This window comes from Podarcis gaigeae, assembly GCF_964106915.1.
Source record: "Podarcis gaigeae genome assembly, chromosome: 6".
NCBI lineage: Eukaryota > Metazoa > Chordata > Lepidosauria > Squamata > Lacertidae > Podarcis > Podarcis gaigeae.
In genome coordinates this window covers 57,128,266-57,139,062 of record NC_139682.1, presented here as the reverse complement: position 1 = coordinate 57,139,062, position 10,797 = coordinate 57,128,266, and the positions used below count along the sequence as shown (strand labels likewise).

Genomic DNA, 10,797 nt, shown 5'->3' with positions numbered 1-10,797 from the left:
ACAGAACTGAAAAATGAATACATCTACAAAGCTTTGCTTCCAGCGTAGGGAGGGGTCATAGCTTGGTGGTAGCTACATGCTCTGCATACACAAGTTCCCATCACCAGTCTCTGGCATCTTCTCTTAAAAGGAGGAACAATGGTCTGCCTCAGTACCATGCAGATTTATGTTCATATGTGTACATAATGTATGTATTTGTGGCTACGTTTTAGCCTGTAAAGAATTTACAGTCAAATAAGCTACTGAAAGCTGTTCATGTTAAAAATCATGACCAATCTACGCAGTGCTCAGAAATATAGCACACTACTCCCATAATTTCTTGTGGCATTTAAAATGCTTCCATAATATGTAAAAATGTCTTCATATACTGTGCAATTCAATTTATCTAAATAGCCTCAGGAGCACAGAAAACATTTGAGTAATCAGACAGCAGATAAAAGAGGATATCATTTCCATAAGGTTACACTGATGTGGAGTCACAAGAGAGATGGGTGAACTCAAAACTGAATTAGTAGTATCTGAAGGTGGGAGAATAGGAAGAGGTTCCGCTGTATATAGAAAAATGTAACACTTTAGCTATGTCACCTTGATTCTTTCCAAATAGACAGTCCTGAATCTTTGGGGAATAATATGATAAGAATCAAGATAATCAATTAAAGGTAAAGGTAAAGGTACCCCTGCCCGTACGGGCCAGTCTTGACAGACTCTGGGGTTGTGCGCCCATCTCACTCAAGAGGCCAGGGGCCAGCGCTGTCCGGAGACACTTCCGGGTCACGTGGCCAGCGTGACATCGCTGCTCTGGCGAGCCAGAGCCGCACACGGAAACGCCGTTTACCTTCCCGCTGGTAAGCGGTCCCTATTTATCTACTTGCACCCGGAGGTGCTTTCGAACTGCTAGGTTGGCAGGCGCTGGGACCGAGCAGCGGGAGCGCACCCCGCCGCAGGGATTTGAACCGCCGACCTTTCGATCGGCAAGTCCTAGGCACTGAGGCTTTAACCCACAGCGCCACCTGCGTCCCGAGATAATCAATTGCTCCTCTTTATTTCTCTGTTCACATGGAGAACTTGAATCGTACAACCTGACTTTATCCTCTGGCAAGACTGCTTGAACAGGACAGAATTGTATCTTACTCTCCTTGCGCTAGTGCAAAACAGTCACTTAATGGTTGTAGCCTGTTAACTAAATCCCTACTCGAGTGTTCAGTGGATGTATGAGGCGGGAACAGGACAAAGCTTTCTGGCTGCATACCCTAGCCTAAGCCCTTGCACCTCCAGGGGCCCTACATAGCAGCCCTTTCTATGTGTTCATTTAAATGCACATAGGTCAGGGTGTGGCCTGAGGAAATGGGCCTATTTCCCTCTCCACACATTCAGTAAACATGTAGGAAAACACATACAGGGATAAATGCTTTACATGGAAACCAAGCCTTACAAGGAACACTAGAAGGAGCTGGGTATGTTTAGCCTGGAAAAGAGGAGACTGGGAGGAGATATGATAGCCATCTTCAAATATCTGAAGGGCTTGGTATCTGGACCGGGATTGAAATATTTAAACAGAGGAAAGCATCAAACCATTAATTCTAGCATGCCGGGGCCACCTAAATGGTATAATTTGGCACCTCAGTGATTGGTAGTATTAATTGTATTATAATTTGGCATTGTTATAATGAGGTTGTTATTGGATTGGATTGTTGTAATAGAAAACTAATAAAAATTATTATCAAATATCTGAAGGGCTGTCATAGAAGGTGGCGCAAGGTTGTCTTCTCCTGCTCCACAGGTAGGACTTGAACCAATGGTCTCAAGTTACAAGAAAGGAGATTCCGACTCAACATCTGGGAAAACTTTCTGACAGGAAGAGCTGTTAGACATTGGAATGGACTCCCTTGGGAGGCTGTGGACTCTCCTTCCTTGGAGGTTTTTAAGCAGAGGTTGGGTGGCCACCTGCCATGGATGCTTTAGTTGAGATTCCTGCATTGCAAGGGGTTGGACTAGATGACCCTCAGGATCCCTTCCAACTCTACAATTCTATTATTCTATGACATGCATGCATCTACGTTTAGCAGGGAAAAGAACATTGTCATTATCACTGAAATCACCTACCCCTGTGGTTGCTGCTTGCTAAAGTTTTAGGAGACAGGAGATGCAATCTCAGAGCCATCCTTGTCAGTTCTTTCCTTGCTTAAGCACTGGAGGTATTTTTTTGGTACAGTATAATGTTATGCTTCATGGAGGCATTAAGCAGTTGTTTGGGACTCTGTTGTGGGAATGTCATATAATTCTTCTAGCTTTGCTTCTGTGTTGATTTAATAATAGTTATGGGTAGATAGTAATTAGCTTGTGTTGGCACAAGCAGTGGTAAGCATTTAGGTACACTATAGGATTTTGTTGTAAGAAGTAGAAACTTGTCCATCAAATGTTGTGTTTTTGCACTACATAATATGTGAGATAGCAGTAGTTATACTTGAATGACTCAGACTGCCATTCTAAATACATCTGCTGGAGTAAGTCCCACTGAATTTAGATTGACTTCTGAGTAAACATGTTTCAGATTTCGCTGTCAAAGAAACGATACTGACTTGAGTTCTTTGACACACAAGATTGTGTTTAGCTTTAAATTCATAGAATTAGATGTGTCATTTCCATTATGTTTTTAACTGAATGGGACTATTAATAAGTTAGTCAAACATGCCTAAAAAGCTTCTTCTTCTTTTTTTAGTCATACAGGAAAGATATGAAAGGTATAATTTTTTCAGCAGTCAGTCAAAAAGTATATGGCATGCACCGAAACAACAAAAATGAGTATTTGATTTCCATACTGTTAAGGAAGTGGATTTGTCTGAACAGGGACCCCAGAGACACTGGCTTATCACCACTGTGTCAGTAGTGTCATCTCTGTCTTTGCTGCCAATGACAACATTGACAATTAGCTTATACTGTGGATGGGCAAACTTCTTAAAATGTGTCTTATTTCATCACTCAAGGTTGTGATGAGAATGACACATTTTACTGGTTCATAGGTGACATGAGCAAATTCTGCTGGTAAACAACCCTGCTTGAGCTCTCCTGTGCAGGTGAATCAGAAATCTGTAACTAGAGGTTCTTCCAGACTCTCACTATTTTGGGGTGGAATTCAATCAAGTACAGGCAAATACAGGTGACACATTGGTAGTTGACTCACTGAGGGAGTTGGGTATGTTTTTAGCCTGGTAAAGAGGATACTGAGAGGAGATGTGATAGCCATCTTCAAATATCTAAAGGGCTGTCACATGGAAGATGAAGCAAGCTTGTTTTCTCCCACTCTAGAGGCTAGAAGCTGAACCAATGAATTCAAGTTACAAGAAAGGACATTCCGACTGAACATCAGGAATAAATTTCTCACAGTAAAAGCTGTTTGACAGTGGAACGGAATCCCTAGGGAGGTGGTGGACTCTCCTTCCTTCCAGGTTTTAAAGCAGAGGTTGGATGGTCGTCTTCCATGTAGTCTTTAATTGAGATTCCTGCATTGCAGGAGGTTGAACTAGATGATTCTCAGGGTCCCTTCCAACTCTACAGTTCTGTGATACTTCTCCAGAAAAAAATCATGGTTGAAGCAGCTTATAACAAACAGCAAAACATCTCAAGATCAACCACCGCAAGAGCAGTAACAGTAAAATGACAACATAACAGCAAATATAGCATACAAAAAAAACCAACTTCTCTGAGCTGTATATAACAACATTACATCAACAACATTAGAAATAACCAGGGAGCTTGAGAGTTTCACCTTGGTCCTAGAAATGCTTCTCCCATGCAGTTCCTCCTGCAGCAGCTTATAAGGTTTCTAAAGGCTGGGGTATCTGGAAACGCTCCTCCCATGATGTTGCTCACAGTCCTTGACTAGAAGGTCTTGTGCAACAAATCCACTTCGCCCCAGAAAATAGACGTTTTTCAATAAGGAACATGATGCAAAAATGCAATGGAACCTAAGAGAGAATACCTGCTTTGATGCAATGTCATCTAACCTCCCAGCAAACAAATGAATGCTCAATCAATTTTTTTTAAAGCACACCTGGAAGCACCCCAAAAGGCAGGGATGGGTAACAACCCTGCTTTGTTTGACAGGCTTGTCTTGCATTGGCTATGGCAGGTCTATGACAGGTTCTTAACTGGAATTAAACCTATTTCGATGAAAGACACGCTGTGTGTACATACAGTGGCAGCTGGCGGGGGTCTATCTGAAAGGCCATTGCCCCCACTATACTGGTACTCCTCACAATGCGCAGTCCTGCCGTTCCTCAACAGCAGGAAATACAATTTAATTTGAATTTGTTGACCCTCCTAGATAGAGGGATAGTGAGCTCATCTAGTTGCAGAAGCCTACACATGCTTCCTGTTCCATGCAGAAACCCACACACACTGTACCTTCTATGTGGATCAGGCCATGTTTTTCAGGTAGATGGAAGATATGCTCACTTGAAAACTGGAGTGAGAAGCTGTCCATGTCGTGTCTTAAGGAGAATATATCAGCCCTTCTACTTGGTTGCTAAGAAGTGAAGGTAGGGGAACATATGCTTAGATTTCATAGCAACCTTTATATTCTTGCAGAGCTCTGTGTTTTTTATGGCTGCAAGACTAGCAGGCATTTAGCGGGTATATTTGTGTGCTTGGAAAAGCATCACTTGTTGAATTTGTGCTTTCCATGCAGCAATTAAAGACCCTAAAACCTTTCTGGGCAAAGAGGTCAAAGCAATGGTGAGGAGTTTAAGAAGTGGGATGCGATTCTCTGGTAAAGAATGATGAGGATTGCTAGGGTCACTCTGTCTGGAGAGAGAGGTAGTTGAGAAAGCTACAAGTGATCACAGGTGGGATCTGGCCTGAAGAAAAGCCAAAAGGAGGCTTAGGGAGGGGGAGAATAGTCAGTTGGGAAAACCGACTGTGATTCGGATTCACAGCCAAGCACTCAGCCCCTCCACAGGTGATCTGAAAAAAAGAGAAGCCAGAGGCAATATATAGATAAGGCCAGAAATCAGGAGGCTCTAATACCCTTAACAAGTGATAAACCCATCAGTGGGACTTGTACACTTTTAGTTAGTAGCTTCCATATATTAATCAAAAACAGCATGCTCAGTGCATCGGATGATTCTAAGCTTTTAGATATCTCCCAGACAATTGTAAGGATGATGCCAGATGACATACTTTTATAAAAAACAAATGTCTGTTTGGGGGGCTGAGGGAGGAGAGAAGCTGAGTTAGGGGTTGCTAAAACATATGAACAGACTTTCGAAATTCCCTTTCTGCCCTCCCCATTTTCATTCTTCTTTATTCCACCAAGGTGTAGAGGCTGAAGTAGACACCTTCCTTGCAATGGTGCTCCGGTAGTTCCTCTGCGTGACCCCCCCCTTTCCTTTCCTTTCCTTCCCTCCCCCTCCATCTCCATCTGACTGACAAATGACAATTCTGCCATTTCAGACACAGCTTGTGCAGCGCAGGCACCAGGTCACGAGAGGGTGAAATGTGTCACAAGGCTGAAATACGATGTCTCCTGGGCTCAGGTCACAGCTGGCGCCTCTTTGCAGTCCTTCTGCCCCCCCTCCTGGCTAAGCAAAGCCATTGTGTCCATTGTGTGCACGGCAAATGGCAAAGGGGGGGGGGCTGCGAAACAAGCCAGAAAGGAATGAAGAAAAACCAGGCAAATAGAATTGAGTCCTTCACTGAGAGAGGCTAGGGCAAGGGATCCCATTGCTGCATGCCCAATTTCCTCAGAAGAATGCAGGGGCAAAAATGGAATGCTATAAAATGGTATCGAATGACTGTAATGCTTCAGTCAGTCAAAACTGATTGCTTAAAAGTAAGGCAATTGAACTTAACTGCAATTAAAAATCACAACCACAATTGCTGTATTATTCCTTGTTTAACGGTGTCAATAAGGAGGAGGAATAGGACTCAGAACTAACTAAGGTGCTCTAAGCAACTACATACAGTACCTGCCACCCTTTTGAACACATTCTGCCATCTATGCACGTTCATGCTACAGACACACATCAGGAAGAAGCACAAGTTGGTGCTGCTGGACACCACAATATTATGGCAAGAAACAACTTCTAGCTTACATGCAAGTGTTTCCAAGTATAAAATGAGGTTCCCATTCACAAAAACAAACCTGTACTGAGTTGAGCAGAGTTGTGCAGCATTTGACATGTGCTGAGTGGGTATCGGCTCATTTCAGTACACAAGCGGCTTGCAGCGCAATGTACAGACAATGCCTCATAAAGCACAATGCAGCAAATACAGATGGATTTCTGAATTCGGTTTGTTCTGAAGTAATCCACTGGCCATTACAGCAAATGCCAAGCACTGTGGGGATGCAATAAAGCTATACTGTATTCACCATGATTGTATCTGTTGGCATTATGCATGGTAGCCCAGAGAATGGCCAGCAACATCCTGAGAGAGTTTTGTTTTTTAGTTTTTTTAAAAAAATATTTTATTAAAGTTTTCTTGGTTTACAAAGGTATGCACCATGTCTCTTTTTTCAAATTACATTTTCCATAGGTCAGTTTCATTTGTTGAGACATTAGGGTTACATTAAGAAGAAAAAAGGGGAGAAGAGGTAGAGGGGGCCATGGTGGGTGGGGTCGGAAGGCAATGTTTCTATTTTGCTTAATGTACGTGTGGGTTTTTGTATCAGCGTTGTTTATGCAGGTTCTCTTTGCTATTCGCTTGTGTTCCTTTGGTGGTGAGAGAAATTGTGGTTGGCCTAGGGTGCGGTTGCCTGTTTGTGATTGGCTGTGTTGAACTTTGTTTTCGTGTGTGAGTGGGGAGTGTGTGTGTGTGTGTTTGAATCTGGTTAGCCATATTGATTCATATGCTGTTGGTGGATTCTTGTCATTATCCTGAGAGAGTTGATAATAGAATTGGTGTGCACTTTTGCTGAGTCCTGCTCAGCATTACTTGAGTCTGGAGGCTGCACCATGGAGCTCCGTAATGCTCATTCAGATATACTTATGCTGATCATAATAGCGTGATGTTCATTTCCACCCATTGTGTCAAACTGTGGAGATGTGGGTTCAAATCCCTGTTTGCCCACTTATTACCTTGTAAAGCGCCCGAGACCTGTGGGTTTAGGGCAGTATACAAATTTTAATAATAACAACAACAACCACCACCATCACCACCATGCAGCACAGAGAGTGAAGTGTCTTCTTGTTTTAACCCAGCTTGAAGAAGAAGACCCTACCCCCCCCACACACAGTGTCCCCCAAAGTACTCTGGGAAAGCACAAAATGGAGGGTGATACAATTGATACCTGAGGATAAGTTGGGGAAAATCATGTAAACACTGTGCAGTACTTCAGATGGAAATCACACACCATTTCACTTCATATTTTCATTTTGCGAGAACTGCCTCCAACAGACATGGTTTGTGACTTGTCTACAAGGTCAAATAAGCGAGTGGCCATGTTAGGAATAGATCCCAGATTTCTTTTCACAACTGTTTGGTGTTTTTAACCACAAGCCTGATTCCTTCGAAAGGGTAAAAGAAGGCAGAAGGAGTTTAGATAGAATGTCATTACTCGAGTTGGAATTTGTCCCGGACACTGTGGTTAACACTTCATCTAATGCTGGAGAGGGTTTTTTTATAATTGGTCCTCAGGGCTTTGTAACAGTTCCCTGTTTGCTTAAGTAAACGGAGTAGTCAGCCCTTTAATACACTGTGCGGACGAGACAGGAGCTATTCCACATTAGTCTTCATTAGGTGGACAGCACTGGCTAGGCTGCGAAATGCTGGTAGTTGACCACAACCTCCTGTAGAAAGCACCTTTTACCCCAGTGTTAAGCTTTATGCATTTTACATGAGCACTTAACACCAGAAAACAGTGGATGTCACTGAACCATAAATGTTAATGCTCAGTTTCCATCCGGTGCAACTCACACGCCCAACAGTTGGCTGGAAAAGGGTGGAGGGGTCTAAAGCTAGCTATATTGATTCCTCCATTGAGCAATAGATTTAATTCTAGGACTAATAGCGTTAGCAAAGACAAGTTTCAGTGGGCCAGATGAGGTCGCCATCTTTCCTTAAGGAATTTCTCATTGGAAAAGAAGCTTTTCCAGACATGAATGGAGAAAGACTCACATGTCATAATTATTTTCATTAATTGAGATCGGGAGCTGTGAAACACCGCATTGGGCTTCTATGAAGCTTAAGTTATAAGGAAGACAAGTTTCCTGCACTTCTAATAGTTGAGAATTTCATCAGGTACAGCTTTTTAAAATTTATTTATTAATTAAACAAAATAGTTATAATTATTAAATAAAAATATTATTATCAAATAAAATATTGTTAATTAAGTAAAATTTGTTTATTAAATTTATAAAATAAATAGATACAGCTTGCATGCCATTCAATCTTCTACACAACTTTTAATGTTTCAGAAGCCATGCTGCCTTTTACATCTAATTTGGAGGCCAAATCAGAGTCCAAAACATTTATTCTTCTATAGGCCGGATGCCGTTTGATAATGCTTTATGCTCTTAACAAATACTAAATAATTATTTTAAATGTTTGCTTATCACATTCTTATTCCACTCAGGCACCAGGCCCGTTGGCAGACCAACTCTGTATTTCAAAGATGTCTGCAAGCACGACATAAAGGCTGGCAACATCAAGCCTGCCATGTGAGAATCCCTTGCAGACGACCACAGTGCCTGGAAACAGTCAAGTCATGCATACACAGCCATGACCAGAGGAGGAAATATCCGATGCATATTGACTTGGAGGCAGTGCTATTTTTCTAGACAAAGAGGTGCTGGAACTCACCCTGAAATCCTCTCTCTTTCTCTTAGATATGGTTACCAGATTTTTTTCAATGAATCCGGGACACTTCCTCCCCCCCCCCCCCGAAACTGAGTAGCAACAGGGAGTCAGAAGTGGGGATGGTGAGGCAAAAGACCCTGGGCCCAAGCACACATGCATATTGTATAAAGGTGCAAAGCCCTTCTTTCGCACCCTGTGAAACATAAATGCACAGAGTTTTTAAAAAACTGGGCAATGGCGTGCTGCGCGCCCAGGACTCCTGAGCCTCCCCCGATCTCCTGCCCCCTTTCTCCTCTGTTTTGACTGATCAGGGGAGGCTTGGGAGTCACAAGGAGGTGGCTGTTGCCCAGTTTTTTTAAAAAAAACAACTCTGCACATTTATGTTCCACAGGGTGCAAAAGAAGGTCTTTGCACCTTGCCTGGCAGAGAAACCATGCGCCTGGCGCCCCTCCTGGGCAGTGCCCGCCCTCCCGTGACTCCCGAGCCTTCCCCAGTCTGTCAAAACAAAGGGGGAAGGGGGCAGGAGATCTGAACCGCCGGACGTCCCTGGTTCCCCTTCAGCAGTGGCGGCAGCAGCGAGCAGTTCCTGAAGCCAACCAGAGCCAACTGAGCTAGCAGGCTGGCTCTGGGCTGCTGGGGCTGCCACTGCCACGTTTTCTGGGGACAGATTTGCAAATCCGGGGACATTTGATAACCCTATCTTAGAACGGCAATGGTGTCCACCTGAGAGGTGCCAGAACTGAGTTCTGACAAGTTCCCCTGGGGGAAAAAGGCCATAGTTAGAGGTAAGTCTTATTGTGCTCATTTAGGCTTACTCCCATGGCTGTAGCCTCAGCTACTATGATACACCAGCTCACATGGTGGTAACTGTACCCCCATTTACTTGCTGAGGCAGCAGGCCATAACATTTGTCCTTCGAAATCAACCCTGCCAGAGTAAATTAGCATGCCCATGAGGTGTTTTGCAAAGGAGCAATTTTTGCATCGCTATGGGGTCCTGCAGTTATTAACAATTTCTTACCACAAAGGAGCAAAAGAAAACCCTCAATATACTTTTACCAAGTGTGTGTAAGAGAACATCTCTCTCTCTGTGTTTCTTTTTCATAGAATTTCTAGAATATGTACGACTCTGAATTCACTCTGTTGCATAAAAATGAGAATCGTTTGGTTCAGGAAGCGAGCAAGAGGAGACGAACTAAATATTATTATTGTTATCATTGCCCATAAAATAAATCTAGTCACTTAGTGACCTTGGCACGAGGTATTTCCTGGGAATTGATGACTGATTGGTGTTAATGGCCCTCAGCTGCACCTCAGGCCATCAGCTCCTCCCAGCTGGTCATTAATCCACAGGAAATGTCTCAGGTATTGATCCTTATAGCTTAATTAATAAATGCAACGTGTCTTATGGTCTTAGATTTAGAGATGGACCTTTCTTTTTCTGCTGCTTTGAAGGTGACATTTTTACCTCCAGCCTCTCCGGAAGTATTTCCTTTGAAAGCTTTTGTTTCATTTTGTCTCTCAGAATTCATCTCTGCGAGGAGGCAGCAGAGAATTTCACCCTTAGTCAGGGAAGAAGAGAAAGGAGTAGTGTGTGTGTGTGTGTGTGTGTGTGTGTGCGCGCGCGCGCACACACACACACACAGGAAACTTAAATACCTATTTAAATTGGAAGCACACACCAAACAATCAGATCTGTGTGGCTGGCATGCACATTAACACCCTGGTGTGCACATAACCTTAGTCTCATGGTTTGTAATTAAGTGCTACTCAGAGTAAACCCATTTAAATCAATGGAACTGAGTTGACAACATTCATTTCAATGGGTCTGCTCTCAGTAGGACTAGCATTAGATACAACCCATTATGCATAAGAGTATCCCAGCATCACATACCCATCCTATGGTTATTGTTATGCCATCTTATGTTTTGATGGGTCAGCTACAAACATCCATATCTTCACCCTTTGGCTAGCCCTTTAGCAACGCCCACCCCCACCCCCC

The 10,797-nt window shown here is 43.2% G+C and overlaps 1 pseudogene across 1 annotated transcript; it reads right to left on the bottom strand.

Moving 5' to 3' along the window:
- Positions 1-1,026: 1,026 nt before the first annotated feature.
- LOC310847728 lies at positions 1,027-10,327 on the bottom strand (annotated as a pseudogene). Its single transcript has 3 exons — positions 10,196-10,327; positions 4,405-4,525; positions 1,027-3,081 (listed from the first exon to the last, which is right to left on the bottom strand). The product of its transcript is annotated as an uncharacterized misc_RNA (transcript).
- Between the last annotated feature and the right edge of the window lie 470 nt (positions 10,328-10,797).